This window comes from Pinus tabuliformis, chromosome 6 (assembly GCF_031772625.1).
Source record: "Pinus tabuliformis cultivar Carrire ecotype Pingquan chromosome 6, CPIR1, whole genome shotgun sequence".
In the NCBI taxonomy this organism is placed as follows: Eukaryota; Viridiplantae; Streptophyta; class Pinopsida; order Pinales; family Pinaceae; genus Pinus; species Pinus tabuliformis.
Window position 1 is genome coordinate 728,811,152 of NC_142292.1, and position 27,739 is coordinate 728,838,890.

General features: G+C 39.9%; 1 pseudogene across 3 annotated transcripts; it reads right to left on the bottom strand.

Moving 5' to 3' along the window:
* Window positions 1-2,349: 2,349 nt before the first annotated feature.
* LOC149260772 (pentatricopeptide repeat-containing protein At2g13600 pseudogene) lies at window positions 2,350-27,099 on the bottom strand (annotated as a pseudogene). 3 transcript variants are annotated; one of them, XR_016258319.1, is made up of 2 exons: window positions 23,864-26,163; window positions 2,350-2,699 (listed from the first exon to the last, which is right to left on the bottom strand). The product of XR_016258319.1 is annotated as a pentatricopeptide repeat-containing protein At2g13600 pseudogene, transcript variant X2 (transcript). The 3 variants fall into 3 exon arrangements; XR_016258318.1 differs by having other exon boundaries at window positions 23,625-26,163; XR_016258320.1 differs by lacking the exon at window positions 2,350-2,699 and adding an exon at window positions 26,171-27,099 and having other exon boundaries at window positions 23,958-26,051.
* Between the last annotated feature and the right edge of the window lie 640 nt (window positions 27,100-27,739).

Consider the following 27,739-nt stretch of genomic DNA (forward strand, 5'->3'; position numbering starts at 1 on the left):
AAAAATTAACATTTACGAATTAGACAAAGCTGCAATATCACCGTGAGTAGGAATAAGAGATGGATAACAGGATTATATTATTATCAAGGTAAGTAAAAGTATAACAATTGAAGACAAGATATTTGATTAGGCATTTCAAATGGAAAAAGATCATGCCAAAAATTTACGAGAGGACATGAAAATGGCACTATAGTATTAAAGTGGTGTAGAATATATTGAACAAAGGCAAGGTTAATCGAATCAACTGCTTTAAAAAATATGTCCAACACACATTTTGAATGAAGCAAGACATGCTAGTAAAAGAATGCATGTTCATTTAGTCAAAGTTGAGCAATCAAGACAAGAATAAGAGCTTTGCAGTGATAGATAAGTGCATGCAAATTTTGACAAGCTGGAATGTGCAACAACACAATATGCAACATTTTATCATTCATATGCTAATTGTTTATGAAGATGCACTTCATAGAACTAGGATTCTGCTCATAATAGGCATATAAAATAAGCAGTGAGTGTTAGTGCCCATTAACAAACCACTAGCATGCTACAATCATGCTGCTCATAATAGGCACATGAATGGGTAGTGAGAGTGTAAGGGCCCATTAGCAAACCACTAGCATGCTACAATCATGCTAAAAAAACCAAAGAAGGACTATCACAAAACAATGCATTGTCAACAAGAAGAAAATTGAAAGAAAACAATGGAGGTATGAACAATAAGAAGAATGATAGAAGCATGAGCATCATATGAGTAGGATACACTCACATGCTAATAAACACATAAGAGATAAGATCACAAGGCTACCATACCAAAGCAATACGTTGCGCTCAACTTTTATGCAAAGTATACCACAACGCTACTACCAATCACATGGCGTATCAGCCCATGAAGAAGGATAAGCAAGGGTAACACACCTTGGTTTATCGCAAGAAATGGACAAAAAATGAGTGAGTCAAATCGCATGCCCAATTGATATGTCTTCAAGCATGAACACCAAAATGCTGTCTTGATAAAACAAACATGCCTAGCAATGGGAAATTTGTAGAGGGTAGATCAAAGCTATGGACAACAAGTGAATGAAAAACGTGTGCATACTTGACTAGAAGAAATTCGAATTCATGCTTACATGATTGTAACATCACCATTAATGGAGGACAGAAAGCTAAGTCAACACGTTCAATATAATATCCAAAGTAAATTAATCATAGCAAACATCAAAACAGGTAGAAATCACAAAGACAAGGTCATGAAATGCCAAAGAAAGATACCACACACAACTTAGAAAATGATATGTTAAGTTGAAACAACAACCGCTAAAGCATATGGGCACAATAACCATCAAATGACTCTTAAACTTCACGACAGTCTTTTCGTGAGGGTCAAATAACCAATAACCTCGTTGGCCAACAATGAATAACCAAGAGAACGTTAGGCAAGAATGATAACAAGTAGAGTACTAGTGGCATTGACATAAACTTGATTGGTTAGGGCTCACAATTAAGTAGAAGAAATGAGGATAACATAGGGACAAAGATACAACAAACCTAGAACTCATCAACACATGGAAACTAAGTAGTTAGAGAAATATGTAGAAAAATGGGATTGTGCCTACCTCTTCCAAGAGTAAGCAATTGGACAAGTTAGGCACAAAAATATGCTTACAATCCAAACAACCAAGCCGGTATGCTATTCATTCAATGTGACGTAGGCACATTGAAAACACCAATAACCAACCACACCATCTAAGGCATCCAAATTCAGTCACAACAATGAGAAATGCAATGGCACAAGGAGGGGCTCAACAACAAAAGCCCACAGTTCAAAAGTATAGCTTAAACAAAAACCATGTGCAAAAATGAGAGTTGATGAAAGAGTGGGTAGGGCATCAAAATACTCCAACAAACATGGATTGTTTGATCTCATCAAAGAGCCAGGATTAAACAAAAACCAACCATACTCCCCATGCAACATTAAATGCAATCATGACTAGCTTGTGACAGGCAAGTGGTACTCTCCAAACCCAATGACCCACAACCAAATCTTGAGGAAGATAGGGCTCATCATAACCAAAAATCAATCTCCAAGAGCTCTTTCTATAGTTTACAACAATTCCAAATTAAATCCATGAAGTCAATAGGTTGATAATTGCTGTAGGCATGTAACCAAACAAAACAACATTAACACCGTAACCGTAAACCAAGCCACAACACCATCATTTCATCAGTTAATCGAAATTCTAATGGATATGTGTGCTACTATTTTAACTGAAGAGGTTAAGTAACCAATGCTATAGAATCAAGATCTCTAACCATAACACAACACAGGGAAATCATCAAAGCATACCACAATCCTAAGGCTGAATAAAAAAAGCCTAAAGCATAATTCAACACTGGGAACACATGGTGTTCTAAGTATTTGACACTTTAAACAATTCATGATATGCATATGCAACTAACCCATTGTTTGCATTGTGCAAGTGCTAGATATGCTACAACATCAAAACAATAAATATACAACCATGATCTCCCACCTCATCAGTAGTAGTCGTGCCAAAAAATACTCACACATGCGTTTGAAGTGAGAATAAATCACTTGTAAACATTTCCATCCAAGCACAAGGTTACCCATGTATGAAGCAGAAGCAACTAGAATCAACAAGCAGTGCCCTGGTGAAAACATGATAACTGTAATCATCATGCAACTGCGGGACACAACGAACACTGTTAGCTTAACTGTTATCAACATCGTGTAACAAATGCATGTAAAATGAAAGAATAATCATCATCAAAATACCACATCATTAACTGTAGCAATTATGAAACTAAATTGCATTTAATGCCATAATGACTACATCATCTCACCTCAGGTCATTCGACATCACCATTTCAGTGCATCTAGGTGGTGGGCACCTTTTGAGTTGGGTCAAAACAGAAGGTGAAAATGGATTCAAGGAACAAAGAGCTAGATCAAGATGGGTTCAATCTTTAAATTTTGCAAAACTTTAGAGCTTGTAATTCACAATACATTGTGATTCCATGATCATTGACTGAAAATGCAGTGAACAGGAAGTGATAATTGAATTCACTTAAGAAATTTTTTATCATTTCTTTTGCACTACAAAACTTTTATTGAATTTCATTGTCCTTGAATTTGAACATGAATGAAAATTAGAATACAAGGTATTAGTTACAAAGAATGCACTATATAGGGCCAAGATGGTAAACTTATAATCATGTTGCCTCAGAACTCTTTTTTCTAAATATCAGGAATTGGCACATTTGGCATACAAAATTATCATTCCATTGAGTGCCTTATGAATAAGATTTGCTGCATTAAATATCTAAGAATTTGTTCAAATTTGGTAGCTCAAGGAGAATTTCCCTCCATTGGATAGCCTTCCTCATCTAGAGAAGCACCTACTAACCCTTGGAAGAATTTAATTTGGTCAAGGACAAATATTATTTTTGATGAAAAACCCACATGTGCACAAAAGTACAAGTCAGCCCAGGCAAGCTAATCCTCCAAAGACACATATAAATAGACCTCATGTCACATCACTTTGGAGCATTATCACACATTCAACTCTTCAACAAATTGGTTTGTACAAGTCTAAAATTGCAGGGACTGAGCTCACACATGCAAAGAGGAGAGAGAGTTTTCTATTGACAGAGTTTGACTTCAGTTTGGGACTGTTTTGACTGGTGTTGACTGTGGAAGCTTTGACCTTGTTTGACCAAATTTCTGATCTGTTTGGGAGGCCGAGTTGACTGCTGATTTGACTGAGATTTTCTGAGCAAGTTTGACTAGCGTTAACTGTAGTCCTGCAGCTAGGGTTTCCATAGGTCAAAGGGTTGACTTTGATCAATTTCTGTGAGGATTTTGTTGACCATTTTGACTTGGGTTGACTTATTTTGGAAGGCCGAATTTGATGTTGCTTTGACCAAATTGTTTGGAGGACTATTGACCGTTAATTCATTAGGGCTGCTGCTTCTGTTGACTTTGACTAGAATTGCAGATTTGACTTGTTGACCAGATTTGACTTTTGGGCTCTATTTGATTGTATATTGGTTAGTTGATTCTTTGGCAATCAAAGGTTTGACTTTGACTTATTGTTGATGAATTGGATCATTATATCTCTTTGTTGAACATTTGATGACAATCTAATAGAAGAAGAATTTTGAAAGGGTTTTTCCCTGGTCTTTGACCAAATATTGTGTCTCTTTTGTTCTTGGTTGTCTTCTATTGTGCATTGGTTTACTATTCTATCTACAATTGCTTATCGTTGCTGAAAGATTGAATTATATTGGATAAATTGATTACTAATTGAAGAAGAATTGGAATAAGTGATTGTGTTAAGCATAGAACACTGGAAAATTAACATGGTATCAAAGCTAAGGTGAAGACAAGTCCAAGGAGACAAAAGACAAGAGTAATCACTTTTGAAGGAATCTAATTGAAAGAAACTTACTTGGTCAAGATGTCTACCTCATACTTCAAGGATGCAAAGAAGATGAATGACTTATCTAATTTTGTTGCTTGGAAAATCAAGTTGGAGGTGATCTTGGATGGGAGTGATGTCTTGGAATATGTGGAAGGAAAGGTACCCGAGCCTCCCGAAAATGCCCCTACTACTGCAAAAGCCAAGTATAAGAAAGATGAGATCAAAGCCAAGAAAATAATTATTGATTCTTTGAGAGATCATTTGCTTACTTATATTTCAAAGTTGAAGAAGTCCAAGGATATCTATGATAAGCTAGTTGGGATGTATGAGGTCAACAATTTGAACCATATTCTCTCCTTGAAAAATCAACTCAAGGACATCAAAATGAACAAGGGAGAGACTATGTAGTCATACTTCATGAGGATATCCCAACTAAAGGATCAATTGTTGACTATTGGAGAATCTATGTTTGATAGAGAGTTGGTACTCATTGCACTTCAAGGTCTTCCTCCAATTTGGGAGACATTTATTACTGCTATTAGCAACAATAACAAGTTTCCAAGGGATTTGAGGAGGGCAAAAAAATGGCTCTGCGGTTTGGAGGTATTGAGGGTTGCGGGTTGAGGAAATTGCACGACAAGTTAACATTATCTACTTCAATTCAGGCGCGAATGCTTTTCTCTAGCATTTGTGCTCCACGTGACGGGTGGTAGAGCAAGTTATAGCTGTTAGCGTTTCACGTCTGCAGTGTTATTCTAGGAGTATAGGTGTGGAATGGGCGGTTATAGTGAAATTTACTGTCGTTCTTTTGGTGAGGGAGCTAACATCATCAACCGACAACTCGGGTAGTCTCTGTGATGTACGAAGAATTGGTTGATTATTCCTTCGACAATAGAATATGTGCCTATCTGGAAAGATTCTCCACATAGGCAACCGAAAATGGAGCAGTCGCTACTAGATGGACCGCCGGACCAAGATATTTTCCCTTCACAACCAAATAGGGATGAAGATTTTCATGAGCCCTCTTTTCAGGGCTTAGAAGCGACGAATTTTACTTTGTTGGACGCACAATTCTCTCTCGAGTTTCCGGGGTATGGGGCTTCTGAGAGTCAGATATGGGATTTCTCTCAGGCAAATTAGACCAATTTAGCAACAACTTCCCCAACGATCCATTTTTTCGTTGAAACATGCATAAACCCTAGTTCTCCTCATGGGATTTCCACTGAAGTATCCATGACTGCTGTGGGGGAGGGTTTTGTAGGTCTACAACATATACAAGGCACGACGACGGGACCTATGTTAACCAGTGGAGGCGGTCAACCATTTGGAGGAGGTAATGGTTAGGTCTCAAGGGTTTTAAATTGTTTAGGTAAAAGGACTAGTGGCAAAGATACTCCACCATCCTCTGGTTATTTTGAAGGAAATGTGGTGGGGGAACATCAGTGAAATTTGGAGGGCCAGGACATCAATAGTGCAGAAACCCTAGTCTCTTCCCTGCCCACTCACCTAGAAGGAGTGGCGTAGAAGAAACAGGTCAAGAAGTCTAAGAGTACGAAGGTAATAGAGAAGGGAAAACTACTTGTGCTCAGAGAGGGCATAAAATTTGACGAGATTTATGGACACGACAGATATGGTTTTGGTTGGGAGAGTTCGGGGGTGGAATTATACAACTGCCAGCCTCAAGAAGTGGATTCAAGAGGTATGGGGGTAGGTTTTAGATGTTCTTCCTACGATGTGTACGATGACCAGAGGATGGTTTTCCTTTCGCTTTAGTAGGGCAAAGTATGCGACATGGGTTCTCTCCAAATACTGGCATATACAGATGGCCCCTATTTTGCTGAAAAGATGGTCACCCCTCTTTGACCCTGAGAGGGAATAGCTGGGGGCTGGACCGATTTGGGTCTGATTGCCCAGACTCCCACTTCATTTCCGGTCGGAGGATATTTTCAAAAAAATTGGGGATGATTTAGGGCATTTTCTGGATTATGACAAGTCATACCAAGAGACTAGTAGAATGGCACATACTCGGATTCTGGTGCATCTAGATACCAGGGAAGGGATGGTGGAAAGTTTGGTTCTGCAATGGCGGGGATATTCCAGGATACAAAAGTTGGACTATGAAGGAGTGCCCTTTAGATGTCATGACTTGCGACATATTTTCAAGGAACGTCCCTTGCTATCAACGGGCAAAAAAGCAAATGGTGGATAGGAAGAAGTTTCTCAGGAACAGGCTAACATGTGACTCCGGAGGCACCGACACCTATCCGTCATCAAATTAAGCCTCGACATTCAGGAACAAAGGAGGGGGGAAAATCTAGGGGAAAGCGATCTGCATCACAAGGTCAGGCTTCTCCCTTGGATATGCGATCGGGTTTGTCATCACCGCCCCCTCCGGGTACCTCTCTTCCCCTTTCTAGTCTTCCTCCTGCTTGTATTACATTATCCTCTTTGCACTATCCCGTGTCGATGCCTTCTATTTGTTCTGGGTTTATAGTTCCGATCAGTGAATTGGGAGTTATATCTTGTCCTATTGTCTCGGTGCCTGTATGTTGTCTGACATCCTCTCCGTATGTCCCTTCATCCTCTCTATCTCTAGTCAACTCGTCTGAGGATGATTCTCATGGGTCTTTTAAGGGCCATAGGTATAATCTTTGGTCTTTAGCAAAATCATCTGTGGAGCCTAGTGGGGGTTTGGGTCAACCATCGCCTTCTAAATGTCCAAAGATCCCTAGGGGCTGTAAATCACATATTTATAAAGATATTCAGAAGGCTAGTCTAGATATCTTTGAGGGCAGACATTTATCTTTGGAAGGGGTTCTTAGAGCAAGAAATACCCCTGCCAATGATCCATGATGAAGTGCATGTCCTTTAACTATCGCGGGTTGGCTAGCCTCGCCAAGAAGCTAGCTCTTAGGCGTCTTTTTGAATCAGAGAAGTTGGATGTTATATTTATCCAGGAAACATTGGGTCTTAGTAGTGAGGTGGTTGTAGCTTCAGAGGCCATGCTCAAGGACTGGTCATTTTTGCCTTAGACGTGAACGGTAGATTAGGCAGATTAGCATTAGGCATTAATCACGGAACGACAAATCTCCTGAATGTTTGGGGAAGAGAAGGGTTGATTATTGTTGGTATTTTTTCTGTAGAGCTTGGTCTGGAATTTAGGGTGGCCAACATATATGGTCCATGTCAATATTGTGTAGCCTTTTGGGATGAAATCATATCGCTCTCTTTCCTGAAGGCAAACAATCTGATCTTGGGGGACGACTTAAATTTTTCCATGGGTAAGTAAGAGATATGGGGTCAACATGCACATGTGAATTCACTTTCAAATTATTTTGCTCATCTTTTGGAGTCTAATAGGCTCATCGATGTCGAAATGTCGCGTTACAAACCTACCAAGAGGAATTGAAGGGTGGGTGTTGGTGGATCCTTTGATCATTTCCCAATCTTCCTGGAGTTAGTTGGTATTTTCCCAAAGCCTCGTGCTCCTTTTAAATTTAATGCTACCTGGCTGAATGATGTGGAATATCAAGCAATTGATAAGGAAGTCTGGAAACCTTGCTCACTGAATGAGGACCGATCAACTGCAGATTTATTTGCTGATAATCTTAAAAATCTAAATAAAAGGACTACTGAATGGGTTTTAAAAAAAATGAGGGATGAGGAGTCGCCTCGAAGAACTGAGGAGGAATTGGAAATGTTAGAAGAACCCAACAGAGGCAGATATGACTCCTTAGAATCAAAATTTCATATTATCCAGTTGGAGGCAGTGAAGCGTAGACTGTTGGAAGAACAGGGGGAAACCTGGCGATTAAGGAGTCGGGCCATATGGTTACAAGCTGGGGATGAAAACTCAATTTTTTCAACAATTTGCCAAGGGTAGGAGAGCAATTGATATGATATGGTCTCTGGAAAATGAGTTCGGAGAAAAAGCTACAAACTTTAGGGAATTGGCCAAAATGGGCACTCAACATTTTCGGTCTCTGTTTCAGGCTACCAGGGAAGCATCATTAGCTAAGATATTTAGAGTCACTCAACTCTTTCCTCGTTTTGTGGACGAAGATATAAACAATAATTTGATTAAGCTTGTCACTATGGGAGGACTTGACGCAGTTCTTAGGTGGTTTAAAAGGGACAAGAGCCCGAGCCCTGATGGATGGCCAATCGAATATTTCCTTGCATTTTATGAACATATTAGTCAGGACCTGTTGAGAGTAGTAGAGGAGTGCATAATGATTGGGATAATGTATGAGGCTTTTAATTCCACTTTCATCGCCCTCATACCCAAATCTGACAGTCCTAGGAGCTTTGATGATTACAAGCCTATCTCGTTGTGTAATTGCATTTACAAAATCATTGCAAAAATCATCGCCAACCGTGTCAAGCCTAACCTATCGTAGAATATATCCAAGGAACAATTTTCTTTTCTGGAGAACAAACAAATTCATGAAGCCATAGGTGTTGCCCACGAGGGGCTTCACTCAACGGTTAAAAATCTGAAAGGTATGATTCTTAAAATCGACTTATCAAAAGCATATGATAGAACCAGTTGGTTGTATATTCAGATGTTATTGACTCATTTGGGATTTCATATCAGTTTTATAAACTGGATCATGTGTTGTATTACATCAACATCTTTCAGTGTGCTTATAAATGGTTCTGCTACTAATTTCTTCCATGTTGAGCGTGGTTTACGCCAAGGATGTCCCCTGTCTCCTCTTTTATTTTTATAGGTTATGGAAGGTCTTAACAGACTAATAACAGATGAAAGAAGTTGAGACCGACTAAAGGGCATTCAGGTTGTTGGGAATATTGCCTTGTCTCATCTCTTATTTGTGGATGATGTGCTCATATTTCTAAATGGATTTGTTGGTGATTCCTCTGCATTTGATAATATATCAAAATTATTCAATAAGGCCACGGGAATGGAAACAAACCAAAAGAAATCTACTTTATCCTCCAATGGTTGTTCCAGGAATGAATTGATATATGTTGTGGCTTGCTTCCATGCTCGCACTCTGGACATTGATGAGGGTATAAAGTATCTAGGATTTAGACTCAAGCCAAATGACTACAAAACAACAAATTGGACGTGGCTCTTGGCAAAAATCGAAAGGAGGATAAATGTTTGGTGTCACCATTGGTTATCACGTTCGAGGAGACTTGTTCTCATCAAGTCACTTCTGGAGGCCATCTTCATATACTTGGATGTCTTTATCATGGATACCAAAGGGTATCCTTCACAAAATTCAACGACTTTGTTGTAGTTTCTTATGGCAAGGCAAGAAGGAAGGTCGAACATTTGCCAAAGTAAGATGGGATTGAATAGCCCTTCCCAAGAAATGGGGAGGATGGGGTACAAAAAACTTATATCGTTTTTCTCAAGCTTTTGCTACTACAGTAGGATGGTGTTTGATTTCTTTGGAAAGTCTATGGTCGGAAGTTGTTATAAGAACGTATATCGACCCTCTTTCATTGGAGGATTGGATCCGACTTCCAAACAAGAGCAAATCAAACATCTCGATGACTTGAAGGGCAGTTCTAAATTCCTTTGGGTATACAACTTTGGATTAGCCTGGCGCGTGAGATCGGGTATGGAGGTTCGGATAAGGATTGATCTGTGGTCTGGTAGTGGCATTTCACACCTCCTTCTACCCGAATTAATTGAAATTCTATCAGACATGGGCAAAAAGACATTAAATCAGATTGTCGATCAAGAAAATTCATCTATTTGGGGACAAAAATGGTTATTAGCTCAGGAGTTAAATCTTCTAGTACAATGGCATAAGAGGCAACATCAATTCACAAATGCTTTGTCGGCATCACATATTAGAATTCTTGATCGCAATGATGAACTTATCTGGATCCACTCTCCCTGTTGCAAGTATATTCCTAAAGAAGTTTATCTATTTATTTATGCTGAGCATGAACCTGAAGCGCTATTATGGAGGTGGAGATAGTTATGGAGATTGAAAAGCCTGGCTAAATCTAGATTGTTTATGTGGTGTTTATTAGAGAACAAAGTGGCTATTGAGGACAATTTGAAATGAAGATCTTTTCAGGGCCCATCATGTTGTGTGATGTGCCATAACAGTGAGGAGACTATCAACCATTTATTTTTACAGTGTGCTTATGCTTTGCAAATTTGGAACCTTATTTATCAGGTTTTCGCAGTTAGTTTAAGATGGCAGGGGGAAAATATAAACGAAGCTTGGATGTCATGGTGGGAAGCGACTCAACCTCTCAAACTTAGAAATCTTCCTCTCCTGGTCTACTAAGGTATATGATTGGGTAGGAATCAAAAAATCTTGCACGACTCAATTAAACAGTTGGATGTTATAGGAGCCTAGACTATTGCAATTTACAACTTGGTACCTAACGAAGAACATCATCATAACCCACAAAACATCACTGCTGAGACTATTGATCGTTCAATGCCATGGGCATATTTCGATGGATCATCTCAACAAGGAAGATGTGGTGGTGTGGCCATTTATCTAAACGAAAACCATTATTTCAAATTAAAAATGGGATTGCACATGGGTACAAATAATTTCACAAAGTTCAATAGTCTTAGACTTCTTCTACTCTTTGCCATTGAAAAAGGGTGCCGACAACTACAAATATTCAAAGATTCTAGAATTATCATTAATTGGTTCAATCTGCAATCAGAATGTCACGTACACACACTCAGAAATATGTTGGAAGAAGTTATTTTATTAAAATCTCATTTTGATCATGTTTACTGTCATCACATTTACAGGGAAAGGTGTTAGAGTCGGTCTAGTAGCCCTCCACCGGAGATCAAAGCTCTTTGCATTTCATGATTAGGTGTCCCATCAGTGTGATCATGTTGCATTCCGTTAGGCATGCCATAATCCTGGTGGAGGGGGTTTGTGTCTTTATTCGCCTCTTGTTTGGCACTGCTGGTTCAGGTTTGTTCAAGTAAATAAAGTCCTTAAAGGGTCATTCATCTTGTTTTAAGTTTTAAGGTTTTAGGTCTAGGGTTGAGTCCATTTTTGTCTTGAGAGGTCATAAAGGACCAGCAGGCCAGAGGGATGTTCTTCCTTAAATATTTTTTCAAAGATTCCTATCATTGTACAGCTAAATTTTCACTTTGTTCTCAAAAACTCTGTTTTTGAAAACAAAGGTCATTATCTCATTTTGTAAAAATTCTCAAAATTTCAAATTCTTCAAATATCGAAGTGCAGCCTTGGTCTCCTTTGCCAGAGCATCCTGGAAGCTATCCCTGCAAAAATTTTCAGAAGAAATCATCATTTCAACCAATTTTTCAAAGAAATGAAATTAAAGGTCAGAGCCAATTAAATCAAAAAGTGTCAACATTCAAAACATTACAAAGTGGGTTTTGGGCAAGTAAAAATTAAAAGGAAGCCTATAAAAGCATGTCATTCCTCATTTGCAAACTCATTTGCCTCTCACAAGCTAAGTGTAATCTTGCAAAGGCGATTTTAGGAGTTCTTGAGCAAGTCGAGCAGTTTCAGGGGCGCGCTACGCGTCAGGAGAGGCGCGCTACACGTCAGGGGCGCGCTACGCGTCAGGCAGACTTTTCCAGTGTTAATTTACAAGTGCGCTACGCGTAGGAGGCGCGCTACGCGTTGGGCAGGGCGCGCTACGCGTTGGGGATTCAGCTCAAAAAATTGCCAGCAAGTCATCAAAACGTCTTTTCTCTCAGGCAAAGTGCAGGTAGGCTTCTCCTCTATGCCTAAATTTGGTTTTGCACAATGAAAAGAGAATTAATGTGTTCAAATGCTATGTAAATAATAAATCGAAACCCTCTCTTGTTATGGAAAATTTAAAGTTTCAATGGCACTAGGGTTTTGAATTTCTCTCGCTGTCCAAGGTTGCCCTTTGTAAATTCCTTTTTCCCTCATTTTCCATCACTTTTCTCCCTCAAATTTTCCCTTGTAATTCCATCATTCTCCTCTTTAAAATTCCTAAAAGCATATTTAATTCCTAAAACCCTACTTCACTTTAAAATCCCATAATTTGGCAATTTCCCATGTTTGTTTTCCCTAAATTCCTCCTTTGTGTTTATTCTCCCTAATTCCCACATGTTCCCTTATCCCTAACAAGTTCCCTTGTATTTATGTCCCCTTGGTGACAGCATTTGAAAAGTCAAAGAGCAGTTAATTGGGTGCCAAGTCAGCAATATATTTCAGTCATCTTGCCTTCATAACCATGTCAGAAACAGAGTCAGATTATGAGCAGAGCTATGACAGTGATTCATCACCAGAGGTAGAAGTGCCAAGGAGGCATCATAAGGGTGGTAAGGGTGGTCGGCATGTCAGAGAGGAGCCCACTTCATTGGCTCATTTGCAAGCTTGTCCACTTGCAATGTCATGTTTTCGATATCAGTCATGCTTTGGGTATTGTGAGAGGATCTCACAAATTCAACACCATAGAGAGTTGGTCCGCCTGTTTGTCCTACATTTGCACAATGGCCATGTGAACCTTGCAGGAGTAGATTTCACCTTATCACCTGAAATGGTTGCTCAAGCCACCGGGATACCAAATGTTGGGGAAGAATGGACCAAGCGCAAGCTGCTAGACAAATTTCATTATCAACCATACATCAAACCCGGATGCATGAGGCACCTTACTGCTGTTTTTCCTTTCATATTCTTAAGGGATGAGTATGCACCCTTGATGAGGCTCATCATGCGTTATTTCACTTGTGAGGGCAGATTTTCACGTTTATATTCGTACCATATCCGTTTGTTGATGCATTTCACCCGGGTACGAATGATGAACATTCCATTTTTCATGTGCCGAAATATAGAGAAGATGGTGCCTGTGGTGCAAAGGAAGACTCCCGCACAGCAGCTCAAAAGTATATATCATTATGCACTGATCGAGATCATAGTGATGCATCAGTTGGCACAGCAGGGTATTGTTTGGGAGGATTTCATTTCTTGCGACTTCTTCACGGTGCCACAGCCAACTCCCGAGGTTGTCCATGATGAGGGAGGGCCTTCACAGCAGTTTGATGTTCCTGAGCCAGAGCATGTCAGCACTCCTTCTTATGTTACATATCAGAGAGGCCACAGGGCCTTATTTGCATCTGCACGGCGAGTATTATCTCCACATCAGGTGGAAGGGGTCTCGCCTTCTTCATCAGCACAGCGAGTGTTATCTCCACATCAGGTGGAAGGGGCCTCGCTTTCGACAGCAGCACAGGTACAAGAGAGAGGCAAGCAGCCCAAGATTGATGAGGGGCCATCAGGTGTTCCAGGCATAGATGTTGTTGACCTTGATATCATTTCTCCTAGCCTAGAGTCAAAGGAGATCATCCAGCAACTAAGGGCTGAAAATGACTTGTTGCAGCAAAAGTTGGAGATGGCAAATTGGACAATTACTTATTTAGAGCAGCGCAACAAGCAATTAGAGGATGAACACTCTCTTGATGAGTTGCAGAGGATCCGAGAAGACCGGAACTTGGCTTGCAAGAGACCCGGTGATTTGACACCTAAGGAGCAAAGCTCTATGCTCATTCAAGTGAACACACATTTAGAGAGGTTGATAGCAAAGGCAAACAGGGACAAAGACATGCTCCACCACATGAAAAATCGCTATTGGGCCCGCATGCATGTATGCAAAGCAAAAATGAAGGTACTTAAAGCACGCTTGGCCAAGGCACTAAAATCGAGGAAACGGTCCGATCCGCTTCAAATTTTGGCCGAAGCCACCTTGAGGGAGCATGGTGCTCAATGACACACTTCTAGCTCAAATTTCAGGAAATTTTGAGCAATTTTGGTCAATTTTGACTTTTTTGTGCCACACACAGGTTTTTTGCCCTCAACGCGTAGCGCGCCGCACACTACCCTTAAGTTGGGGAGGTCCATTTCAGGAAAACTCAGCATTTTTGGATTTGTCATGGCAAAATACACTTGCTCAGCCACTGCCAAGAAGTTTCATGGAGATTTGAGCCCCCAAAAGGTAAAAAAAAAGCAAAAAATGACCTTCTGCCACTTTTTGGACACACAGGAAGCAGTCTTGGGAGATTGCAATTTTGGAGGGGCAAATGACCACCAAATTGAGAAATTCCACTTGGGCTGGAGAGTAGACATCCAGACCTTTCCAGCAAGCCCACTTGTGCCTCATTTGGATGCCGGGAAGTGCCTCAAAAGTGGCCTGAAAGGCGCGCTACGCGTTGGGAAATGGCGCGCTACGCGTTGGGGAAATTGGCCAGTTTTGCATCTTCAGCACAGGAAAACGCAGCAGTGACTAGTTTTGACTTTTTGGTTGGGTTTTTCATCCTCCTTGATGTATTTGATGTAATTTCATGATTGACATGACACTTTTTACCTATTCTAGAAGATTCATTCATAAAATGGCAAAAAATTAATGAATGAATTGGTTTCCTAACTTATAGAGGCAAGTTGTTTTGATTGCCTAGTTTGTAGTGCTCAGTTTAGAATTGGTTGAAACAGCTCCTAGGATGATGAGCTCGACCCCTAGAGGCAAGGAAGTGTGTTAACTTGCCTATATTATGTACTTTCTTAGTCATTTTCATGGTTGGACTCTTGAGGGATAAGCTTAGACTGTTTTATACTTTGTATCTCTGCAATTTTGGCAAAGGAAAGACCAGGGTTTTGCAGCACTATTTGGGATTCCTGTGGTTATTTGTGTTGATGGTGTGCTTCTCTCATGTACTTGTAAGTGTGTTATGTGTATCATTTTCCTACTTCTCTTTTCTGCACATTAAGTAAATGAAGTGTTAAGGTAGAATTCATAATTTATATGCTCTGCCTTTAAGTTTGCTTAATATCTACGTTTTCCTCTGTCTAAAGAGAATTCTCGAAAGTTTCTTGCTCTCTTTAGCTCCTCACCGGTCATTTCTATTCATTCACTTAATTCAAAGGCATCAAGACAATCTCCTACCTTGCCCCAAAAAGACCTCTGCAAAAACTGTGTCTCATCCCCGCACCCAAAATTGTTGTGCTCAGTTTTCCACCAAAACTCTAAAAACTTAAAAATCAAACTTTCCCTATCAGTTTATTAGCCTAAAATCAGTGTTCTTTATCGGTCATCTCCGCCCTTTGAAGACCTTTTGCCGAGATAGACCCGGAGAGAGCCCTCTCCTGCCCCGTAGGGCTAGCTACGTGGCTAAGTGGTTTGATGTTGCCTTGGATTTTGTCTTTTTCAGCCTGAGGCCAAATTCAAGCGCTAACAAAAGGAATGCTCTTTTGGACGGTTTATCCAAGGAAGCCGCGTAGCAAGAGTTTGGTACTTAATTGATTTCAAAATAGAATGGTCCGGACCACTACCAATATTATCACATGCCTTTTAGTGACCACCCTCCACAAGGGCAACACTTGATTGACATCTTTATGATTTTATATGCATTTTGGACAACTATTTTTTGTGCACTGTATATATAAGATGATAGGTATATGGGTAATGGATGTAGTTTTTGGAACATCTATGAATGACTTCTAGACTTTATCCATGATACTTAAAATAGGGTATATTTTGCTAAGTGGTCAACATAGATCACTATTTTTGGATATGCATATAAAGCATCTACAACATGTAATTTTCAATATTTTATATAATAAAAGTTATGCTTTTTCCTTGGGGAAAAGACAAGTTTCCAATATTTGATGCACTGGTTGGCAAGTGCACTCAAGAAGAAACTAGGATGATTTCAAGACGGAGAATTCAAACGCATGAAGAAGGAGAGCTCTCTGCCTTTGCTACTCAAGGCAAGAAGAAGAAAGGAAGAGGAAGAACTTTTAATTCAAGAAAGCCGACGCCATCATCCAGGGACTCTCAAAGAATATTAAGAAAGGACCAAGTTGAATGTTTCAAGTGCCATAGGTGCTAAAGATTGTTCGGAAAATGAAAATGCTCCTAGGTCATACAACAACAATTGTGGGTTCAACAACAATAGGTTCAATAATAAAAGAAGAAGAGATGCTCCTAATGATCGTGATGAAGGCCGACATCCTCAAAAGAGATCAAGGAATACAAGGTATGGAAATAATGTTGCTGCTACTCAATCTGAATACTTTCTTATTTCTACACTTTCTAGCTCCTCCCCTCCAGATTCGTTTGATAGTTGGTTGGTAGATAGTGGGGCCTCTAGACACTTCACTAGGTATCGTGAAGTCCTCTCAAACTTGGTTGAGAGGGAGACTAATTTGAAGATCATTCTTGGGGATAACTCTACTTATCCTGTGAAGGGTTTTGGTTCTGTTACATTTCATTTGGATTATGGGGAAATCGTACATCTTCGTGATGTTATTAAAGTAAGAACCTTGTATCTATATCTGCCTTGGAAGACAAAGGGATGAGAGTTTCCTTCATAAGAGGAAAGATCCTCACTTGGCCTATGGAATCTCGCATGAGGGATGCATTCACCTTGGGATCAAGAATTGAAGGACTCTATAGAATCAATGGAAGACCGATGCAAGCACTAGTATGTGATAGCAATCATCAAAGTGAGCTACGACACCGAAGATTTGCTCATCTTCACTATGAAGCCCTACCTAAAGTAAGGAGGATGGTTTTTGGAATGCTTGAAGTTCAAGCTAATCATGATGGGGTGTGTCCGGGATGTGCAAGTGGAAAGAAGTTAAAGGGACCATTCCCTTCCAGCAGGAGCAGGACAAGTGATATTCTATAACTCATACATTCTGATATATGTGGACCCATGCCAGTAAAATCTCTTGGTGGTTATCTATATTATATAATCTTTGTGGATGACTTCTCTCAGAAAACATGATATTCTACTTGAATTACAAGGACGAAGCATTTGATATGCTCAAGGATTTCAAGGAAATGATAGAAAATTAAACAAGAAAATGAATCGAAGTCTTTAGGTCTGATAATGGTGGAGAATACACTTCTAATGAGTTCGTTGACTTTTGCAAGAAGGCTGGAATCAAGGAGACCATCGTACCTTATAATCCTGAGCAGAATGGTGTGGTTGAAAGAAAGAACAAGATCATCATATAAGTTGCCCGAGCCATGTTGCATGATCAAAAGTCGTCATAATTCCTTTGTGGAGAAGCCACTAATACAACCGTCTATGTTCAAAAGGGGACTCCTCATCAAGCCTTGGGTGACAAAACTCCTGAAGAAGTATTCACAAGTATAGACCCTGATGTTGGTCATTTGAGAATCTTTGGCTACCCCGTGTACTTTCATGTGCCGAAGGGCAAGAGGAACAAGCTAGGAGCCACTGGAAAGAAAGGCACATTTGTTGGATATTATGAAAATTCTAAAGCTTTTAGAATATATGTGCCTGGCCAAAGGAATATCGAGTTTAGCAGGGATGTGACTTTTAATGAAGATGCTACCCTTGGAAAAGTAAGGGACATTCCTCCTCCTCCTGTTGAAAAGAAGGATGATGACATGGACCTACTAGAAGGTCCTTCTGTGCCTGAACCTGAAAAAGATGTTGTTGATTATCCCATGGAACCTATGGACCCCTTGGATCCTCCTCCATGTGACCCCCTTGCTAGAAAGAGACCACTTTGGCTTTGTGATACCTTATATGATGTTAAAGACATGATGCTGCCAAAGGATTCTTTAGAGAAAGTAAGAAGCCATGTCGATATCAAGGCTATGAAGTGGCTACGAGAACCATCATACAGGCTAAGCCTCCCACCTTTGAAGAAGCAATGAAAGAGCAGATCTGGAAAAATGCTATGGCCGAAGAATATGAATCTATAATGAAGAATGATACGTGGGAAGTTGTTCCGAGGCTAGAAGGGAAGTTTGTTGTGACTTATAAATGGTTGTACAAGATCAAACATGGAACTGATGGAAGTATCAAGAAATATAAGGCAATGTTCATGGCTATAGGTTTCTCCCGGAAAGAGGGAGAGGACTATGCTAATATATTTGCACCTGTTTCCCACTATACTACTATTCGATTTGTTTTTGTCCTCGTTGCTAATCAAGGATGGACTCTTCACCAGATGGATGTGAAGACTGCGTTTCTATATGACATACTTCAGGAGGAAGTATATGTTGAGCAACCACAGGGTTTTGAAGTGCAAGATAGGAAGACTCACGTTTGTAGGCTGAAGAAAGCACTATTTGGATTGAAGCAAGCCCCCAAAGCTTGGTATGTTTGTATTGATAGCTACCTAGTGAAGCTTGGATTTACGAGAGCAATGCCGACCCGAATCTCCACTTCAAAGTGGTCCAAGGTATGCCCCTTATTTTGGTTTTATATGTTGAGGACTTATTCTTAACAGGTGGTGAACCTTTGATTCTCAAGTGCAAGAGGGAGCTAGCCCCTTAGTTCAAAATGAAAGACCTTGGATTGATGCATTATTTCCTGGGCTTAGAGGTGTGGCAAAGACCTGGTGAGATTTTCCTTTCATAAGGAAAATATGTTGTGAAACTATTGGAAAGATTTGGAATGGTGGAATGTAAATCTATGGCCACACCAATGGAGATGAACTTCAAGAAGCTTTGTGGGGATGTTGTAGGACCTGACTTGACAAATCCTTCCGAGTATCGACAATTGATTGGGGCATTGATGTTCCTTGTGAACACTCGACCAGACATACATTTTGCAGTTAACACTCTTGAGTCAATTCATGACTGAGCCTCTTCATGCACATTGGGTTGCTGCTAAGCATGTGCTGAGATATTTGCATGGGATGATTAATCTTGGTCTAAGATATACTGTCGGAGATGTGAGACTTCATGGGTACACTGATTTTGACTAGGCCAAAAATGTTCTTAATAGGAAAAACACATCAAGATGTTGTTTTAGCCTTGGATCTGCCATGATATCTTGGATGAGCAGGAAACAAAAGTGTATTGCCCTTAGCACAACTGAGGCAGAGTATATTGTTGCTAGCATGGCTAGCTACGAGACGATATGGTTGAGAAAGCTCTTTGAAGTTTGGAGAGCTATTTGAGCAAGTTTTGGATATGACAATGATGTATTGTGACAATAAGAGTGGGATCTGATTGGCAGGGAATCTTGTGTTCCACGACAAGTCCAAGCATATTGAGATCAAGTATCACTACATTTGAGATATGGTGTAGCGAGGAGTAATGAGACTCTATCACATTTCGACAGACGAGTAGATAGCAAACATTCTTACCAAGGATTTGCCAAAAGGGAAGTTCTTGGTTTTTAGAGAGCAACATGGACTGATGGATGTGACCCTCCTAGGTAAGGGTCTTGATTGATCAAGGACACTGAGTTATGCCCTTCTCCCCTGTTTGAGCTCCCAAGGTGAGGAATTGATCCATAAGAGCTCCTAGGGTTGAGGGATCTCTAGACAATAGGATGTGTGATCCTTGTCATTTATGGCAAGTTGGGTTATCCTGATTATTGTCACTGTAGGGTGTATGTGATCCTCATCATTTATGACAAGTTGGGTATCCTCCCCTGCCATCATATTGGACTTGACAGAGTATACTGCAATATGCATCTTACCCGCAAGCTAGGCTTGTTGGGATTTCCATCCATCTGGCCAATGGATAAGGAAAGACTTGGGAGTGTGTGATCCTTACCTTTGGTAAGTTGGGTATCTTCTCCAAGTAAAAGGATGCAGGTGTTTTACCACTTGATTCTTGAGGGTCAAGGTGGAAAGATCAGCAGACAATAGGATGTGTGATCCTTGTCTCTCATGACAAGTTGGGTATCTTGCCTATTGTCCTTGGATATAGGGTGGTAGCCTAAGCTCCCCTATGATGATTCTTCTTCTTTAGATTCGAGTGTTCAACATATGAGCAAAGATGAGTAGAGACAAGATGATATGATACAACAATGATGATGACAAGACTTTTGAGATGAGATTCATGATGCAGTCAGCAGTTTCTCCCTAGCTGAGAGGGAGTGTTGAAATTTAGCAGCTTAAGGAGAAATTCTTGTTGGAAACACTGAGAGGGAGGGTGAATCAGTATTCCTTTTCAATTGTTACTTTTACCAGTTAGATCACTTATATTTAGAACACAATGAACAATAAGAATAAATGCTTTTATTAATTTCTTCAATAAATCAAGTACAATATATGTAGGGCTCCAACCCTAGACGAAGACACCGATCTTCAATCTCCCACGCTTCAACCTGTATTTGCCAAGCACTGGCTTGGACTTCCAAGGCTCCAACCTTGTCAATTTTGACACACCAACCTCAAGGGCTCCAACCCTATATCTGGTTCAGGCTCCAACCTGGTTTCTTGAGGACTCCGATCCTCCAGTGCTCTAACCCTATCCTTCAAGGCACCGACCTTGTCTTTTCAAGGCTCCAACCTCTTGGGCTCCAAACCTTGCTTTACTTTGTTAAGATATATTTGGTTATACTTCACGACTCCCAATGTCTTCTTCAATTAGCCCTGCCAATCTTCAGCTTCAACAATGCCCTTGATCTCCAAAGCACTTAGCTCATCAATGACAAATTTGTCTTCTCAGAAAGTGTCTCCACAACTCTTCATGTTACCCAAACAAAACTTCTTCAAGGTCACCTCATGATGGCTTCGATGCATCATGGTCTTCAATGATCTCCATAAATCTTCAATACGCTGCTTCACAAAGTTCTCCAACTCTGCCCTATTATGTTCTCAAGAGAAGATTTCAACAAGCTCTATTTGTCCTGTCCCAAAAAATCAACACTTCAACCACAACAACTAGGACAACTTTGACCACGACAGCTTCAACCACGGCAACTACGACAACTTCGACCACAACAACTATGACAACTTTGACCGCAATAGCTTCAACCACGGCAACTATGACAGCTTCAACTACGGCAGCTGCGACAACTTCAACCACGACAATTATGGAAACTTCAACCACAGTAGCTTCAACCACGACAACTGCAATTGCGGCAGCTGCGACCACCGCAACTACGACAACTTCAACCGCGGCAACTACGACAACTACAACTGCGGCAACTGCGACCATAGCAACTATGACAGCTTCAACCACGACAACTACGACAACTTCTCTGCTCCTAGCTCGAACCTGTGGGAGACTATTTAACCCAAGAACAATTCCACAAACTTGTCTTCCTTGCTTTTCTAGGTTGTGGCTGCTTCTCTACCTCTTGTGTTGTCTCCACGAAAAGTTTGAACTTGAATGGACGAATTTAGGTTTATATTTATAGTGGTTTTTCCATATTCTGAAGGGACACGTCTCTTTGCCAAGGGTTATGAGCCTACTCAAGTCGGCTTGGATAGTTTGACAATTTTTGACATATGCTGATTTCAAAAATTGATTTCTCTTCAACGGTAAGGAATTAGGAGGCAAGTGAGTACTCATTGGAAAGCTTATGACCTCCTCTATAAGTTGATATAGTATTCCCTTCAAGATATGACCTCTAATGATGGAAATTTATTTTTTCTTTCATCATATGCATATTTTTTCATAACAGCCCTATTAAAGAATTTCTTTTATGGAATTAGAGCATCAAGTGGATTATAATTTTTTCACTATTTTGACATGCTAGTGCATGTGATCTTCATGCATTAGGATTGCATACAAGGACTAGGGTTTCTTTGACATATTCATACATCTAGGGTTACTATATTAGGGCTTCATCACATGGGAATTATGAGCATCATTCAACAAGGCTAGGGTGCCTTTTCAATGTCTTCACGGACATCTTCAACAAGGTAACTTCTTTCTTAGGGCATCTCCAACAAAGCTTGGGCAATGCATATAAGGGCAAGTTATTGGCTTGCCATCATTAATGACCGACATGGCTAGCTTCAACAATGCAAACATGATATCATAATGACATCATTGCTAGCGCTTTGTTATGGCAAGTGCATCTAGAATTTCATTAATATACTCATGCACCTAGGGTCTAGTCAAGTAGTTAGGGTTTAGGTCTCCTAGGGTTTGCACAATATCTAGGGTTAGGGTTTGTTTCAACAATTCAACTATGATGCCATCAATGACAACTTTATTCAACAATTCCCTCCATTGGATAGCCTTCCTCATCCATAGAAGCCCCTACTAGCCCTTGGAAGAATTTAATTTGGTTAAGGAAAAATATTATTTTTGATGAAAAACACGTGCACAAAAGTACAAGTCGGCCTAGGCAAGCTAATTCGACCTCCGAAGACACATATAAATAGACCTCATGTCGCATCACTTTTGAGCATTATCATGCATTCATCTCTTCATCAAATTGGTTTATACAAGTATGAAATTGCAGGGTCCGAGCTCACAAGTGCAAAGAGAAGAGAGAGTTTTATGTCGATCGAGTTTGACTTCAGTTTGGGATTGTTTTGACCAAAGTTGACTGTGGAAGTTTTGAACTTATTTGAACAAATTTCTGATCTGTTTGGGAGGCCGAGTTGACTGTTGATTTGACCGAGATTTTCTGAGCAAGTTTGACTAATGTTGATTGCAGTCTTGCAACTAGGGTTTTTGCATGTCAAAGGGTTGACTTTAACCTATTTCTGTGAGGATTTTGTTGATTGTTTTGACTTGGGTTGACCGATTTTGGAAGGCTGAATTTGATGTTGCTTTGACCAAATTGTTTGGAGGACTATTGACCGTTGACTGATTAGGGTTGTTGCCACTATTGACATTGACCAAAATTGCAGATTTGACTTTTGGCTCATCTTTGATTGGATATTGGTTGGTTGATTCTTGAACAATCAAAGGTTTGACTTTGACTCATTGTTGATGAATTGGATCATTATATCTCTCTACTGAACATTTGATGACAATCTAATAGAAGAAGAATTTTGAAAAGGTTTTCCCCCTTGTGGGGTTTTTCCTTGGTCTTTCACCACATACTGTGTCTCTCTTGTTCTTGGTTGTCTTCTATTGTGCATTGGTTTATTGTTCTATTTACAATTGCTTATTGATGCTAGAAGATTGAATTATATTGGATAAATTGATTGCTAATTGAAGAAGAATTGGAATAAGTGATTGTGTTAAGCATAGAAAACTGAAAAATTAACAGAAGTGAGTATAAGAAATAGCATTCTTCTTCACATTGATTCTTCCAATCAAAGTCAAAGACACATACTATATCTCCAAAAATTTGGCTTCAACGGGCTTCAACGGAAATAAAAAATAATATCCAATTTACTTTCTACTAGTGTAAGTTGTCAATATGCATGAAGTTCTTGTAATAAAAGATTATGTTTATAATTTGCTTCACTCAACATTACCTATAATACCCCAAGAAACCTCCCATGCTTAAAAATGATGGTTAGGTTGGCATACCTCAACAATTTTTCTGCTTCACTGATTTTGAAGCAAACTTAGTTGCACCACACGCTCAAAGGATTGAGGGAATGTTTAAAAAGCCAAATGCAATTCCCTGTTGTTTACTATGGGGACAAAGAAATTGTACAACTCATATACATCCTTCATTCAACACTACTCTTGGGAAGAGAACAAACCTATACATGCATAGGTCTTTTCTTTTTTGAGTGAGGACAATTTCCAAGAAAAGCACGCACCTGCTTAACGATATTAAATTGGTTGCATATGGACATTGTTTTTCTCACTCTTCTTGATGTGATATCATTTTGTGCAGATTTTCAGTGTTGTCCCTCCTCTACCTGCACCTCATTTGTTCTAATTTGTGCAGTTTTTTGATGTAAGTTTCTCCTCCTCTTCCTTCACCTCAATTGGCTCAAAATATTCTACTGGGAATGTACTTTGCAGTCTTTCTAACCCAAAATTTGTTTGTGGGTGTGACATGCCTCCTACAAGGCAAGTGTAAGTACACCTGGCTACGGGCCACAACAGCAATGCATCTCAACATTCGTTCTCAATCAATCATATAGACCTTTGAATGCAGCATAAATTGTGTTTATTCCAATTTAAAATGTCTGCTGCGATGCCCTTTCCTATCTTGTTGTGCATTTTCTGTTTGCACATGCAAATCTTCTCGTACAAGAAAGGCATGCATATGTTTATTGATCTCAATCCAACTGCATCCAGGCATCTTTTTAACAGTTCTTTCCTTCAACGCCTTCCTCACCTTTACAAAATCAGCCCACCTACCAGCTGTAGCGTACATGTTTGAGAGAACCACATAGGGTGCAGCATCTCTAGGGTTCAACTCAAAAAGATGTGTTGCCACACTTTCCCCTAGCTCTATATTGTGATGTATTCTGCAGGCACCAAGCAAACTACTCCACATGGCATAATCGGGTTTTAGTTTCATCCTGTTGATAAAGTCTTGTGCTTCATCCAAGCGCCCTGCACGGCCCAGAAGATCAACAATGCAGCTATAATGCTCCATTGTAGGTATGATGCCATAATGTTCCTTTGAGTAACTGAAACACTTAAGGCCCTCAGCTACCAGACCTGCATGGCAGCATGCAGTTAAAACAGAAACTAAGGTGACATGGTTTGGCATTGTACCATTCTTGTTCATCTGTTGAAAGAGTTTGAGTGCCTCCTTGCCACTGCCATGCATGGCATATCCTGCAATCATAGCTGTCCATGAGATGACATCCCGTCGATGCATTTTGTCAAATAACTCTCGTGCCTTCTCTATGTTCCCACATTTGGCATACATATCTATGAGGGCATTTTCTACAACAATGTCAGATTGAAAACCACTCTTGATTATCTCTTCGTGGATTTCCCTTCCCTGTTCGAGTGCTGCCAAGTTGGCACATGCTGGAAGAACACTGGCAAATGTCTTCAAATTTGGCTTCATACCTGCTATCTGCATCTGCTGGAAAAGCTTCAAGGCTTCTTCTCCATAACCATTCTGCGCATACCCTGCAATCATCAATGTCCAAGAGACTTCATCTCGTTGAAGCATTTTGTCAAACACAGTGCGTGCCTTCTCTGTATTCCCACATTTTGCATACATGTCCATCAGAGCACTTTCCACAATAACATCGGATTGAAACCCACTTACAATTATCTTTCCGTGAATCTCTACACCTCTTCCCAGAGCTTCCAAGTTGGCACATGCCGGAAGAATATTGGCAAAGGTTTTGGCGCCAGGTTTTACACCGGCCAGCTGCATTTCTCGGAAAAGTTTCAGAGCCTCCTTTTCCCTACCATTCTGTGCATAGCCTGCAATCATCATTGTCCAAGAAACCACATCACGTTCACACATTTTGTCAAACAATTTGCCCGCATCCTCCATTTGCCCGCATTTTGCATACATGTCTATCAGCGCACTCTCCAGAAAGGCATCACAGTGAAAAACAGTTCTGATTATTTCTTCATGAATCTGCATTCCCTGTTCCAGAGCTGCCAGGCTCGCACATGCTGACAGAACACTCGTAAACGTCTTCAAGCTAGGCTCCAATCCCGCAAACTGCGTTTGCCGGAAAAGTTCTATGACTTCTTCACCGTACCCATTCTGGGTATACCCAACAATCATGGTGGTCCAGGAGACAACATCTCGTTGAGGCATTTTGTCAAATACTTGGCGTGCAATCTCTGTTCTTCCACATTTTGCATACATATCTACAAGAGCATTTGCCACAACAACATCAGAATGAAAGCCACATCTAATTATCTCTTCATGAATCTCCATACCCCGTTCCAGATCTTTCGAGTTCGCACATGCAGGGAGCACACTGGCAAAGGTAAACTGATTAGGCAGTATGTCTGTTCGCTCCATTTGATAGAAGATATTTATGGCCTCCTGGGCAATCCCATTCCTGGCATAAGCTGCAATCATCACAGTCCACGAAAAATTATCTCTCTCAGGCATTTGATCAAAAACTCTGCGAGCATCCACCAGACACCCGCAACTAACATACATGTTAACAAGCGTGTTGTTTAAATACCTGTGAGGCGTTAATCCGCTCTGATGGATGTGGGCATGGATTAGTCTGCCGGCCAGTAATGCCCTATTCTCAATGCACTCCCGCAACATATAAACATACATGGAAGAATGTACAGGTTGGTCAATGAAATGCAAAGAATCCAGAGCCTCCATCAATTGGTTTTCATCATCAGGGCGGTGTGAGAAAGAAAGGGCATTGAATGCTTGTGTATAAAGAGCAGTGGCGAAGGTGTTAAATTGGAAGGGGTTAACAAACGATGCAGCCATTGCCATCATCGTCTTCCCATTCGTCAACGTTACCATCGCTCATGCTACTCTTCTCTGCTACGAAGATTTTATGAAATACCCAAATCTAAACTACCAAAACTTAGTGCATCCATTAAAGATTCTTGGAATAAGCAATAGAGGTCAACGGAGTTAAAGAATGCTGACACTGATGGTGAGGACTCCCCGTGCCATATGGATGGATATAGTCCCTTCTAACATCTCCGGGAAATCTGGTTGTGGGATGTTCATATCGACGCTGTAATTGATGCACGATCCGATAACTTATTCGTGTGCCAGATGGGCATCGGACACACTTGGTATTCAACCTGTCACTTACCGTATCGTGGTGGACTGGAGGACATTGCCCGAACCATATGAAAACAAGTGTTTTTTTCAATGTAATGAACCATGGGTTGCCCGACTCGAAGGGGTCGCACGCTTAATTGGCTCGACTATCAAACCTGATCCGGACGGGCCCGAAAGGATTGAACCTGTGCCTCATGACAGAGGGGCAGGAGACGGGCAGGGGCTTCCATCAATCGGCTGCCGTTCAGGCTAATAAAGTGTTCTTACTATATGGAGTATGTTATTTTATTTTTGGAGTTCAGATAGGGGTCAGCCTTACCAATTTGAAGAAGGATCTCTGAAACATTGTGATGCTGTGTTGAATTTCGATAACTTTTGGGATGGTTTATTTTCTTTGAAGTTCTTATTTTTAATTTTATTTATGGGATTAAATTTTATACAAATTAATTAATTTACTTTTTCTAAATATTTTATTAGTTCAGATTTAATTTAATATTTAGTGTTTCAATTTTTTAATTTATGTTTAAGGTGAAATAAAAATCAATAAAGAAGGGGTTGAAGATGCATTGAGTTAGAAAGGGTTGAAGATGTATTGAGTTAGAAAGTGAGTTAGAAAGTGAGTTAGAAAGTGTTTATTCTATTCACTGTAATGAAAAATTCGGTTTAAACAAAATGATAAATTTATATTAGAATAATATAAATTTGAGATATAATGATATTATATAATTAGAACACTTCATCCATAATCATATTTGTTCAATAAAAATTAATTAGGTAGAGTAATGTATTTGATATAAAAATAAAAATTAATTATGTATAGTAATGAATTTGATATATAAAAATTAATTATGTATGGTAATGAATTTGATATATGTTCAATAAAAATTAATTATGCATAGTAATGAATTTGATATATATTCAATGAAAATTAATTATGTATAGTAATGAATTTGATATATAAAAATTAATTATGTATAGTAATGAATTTGATATATAA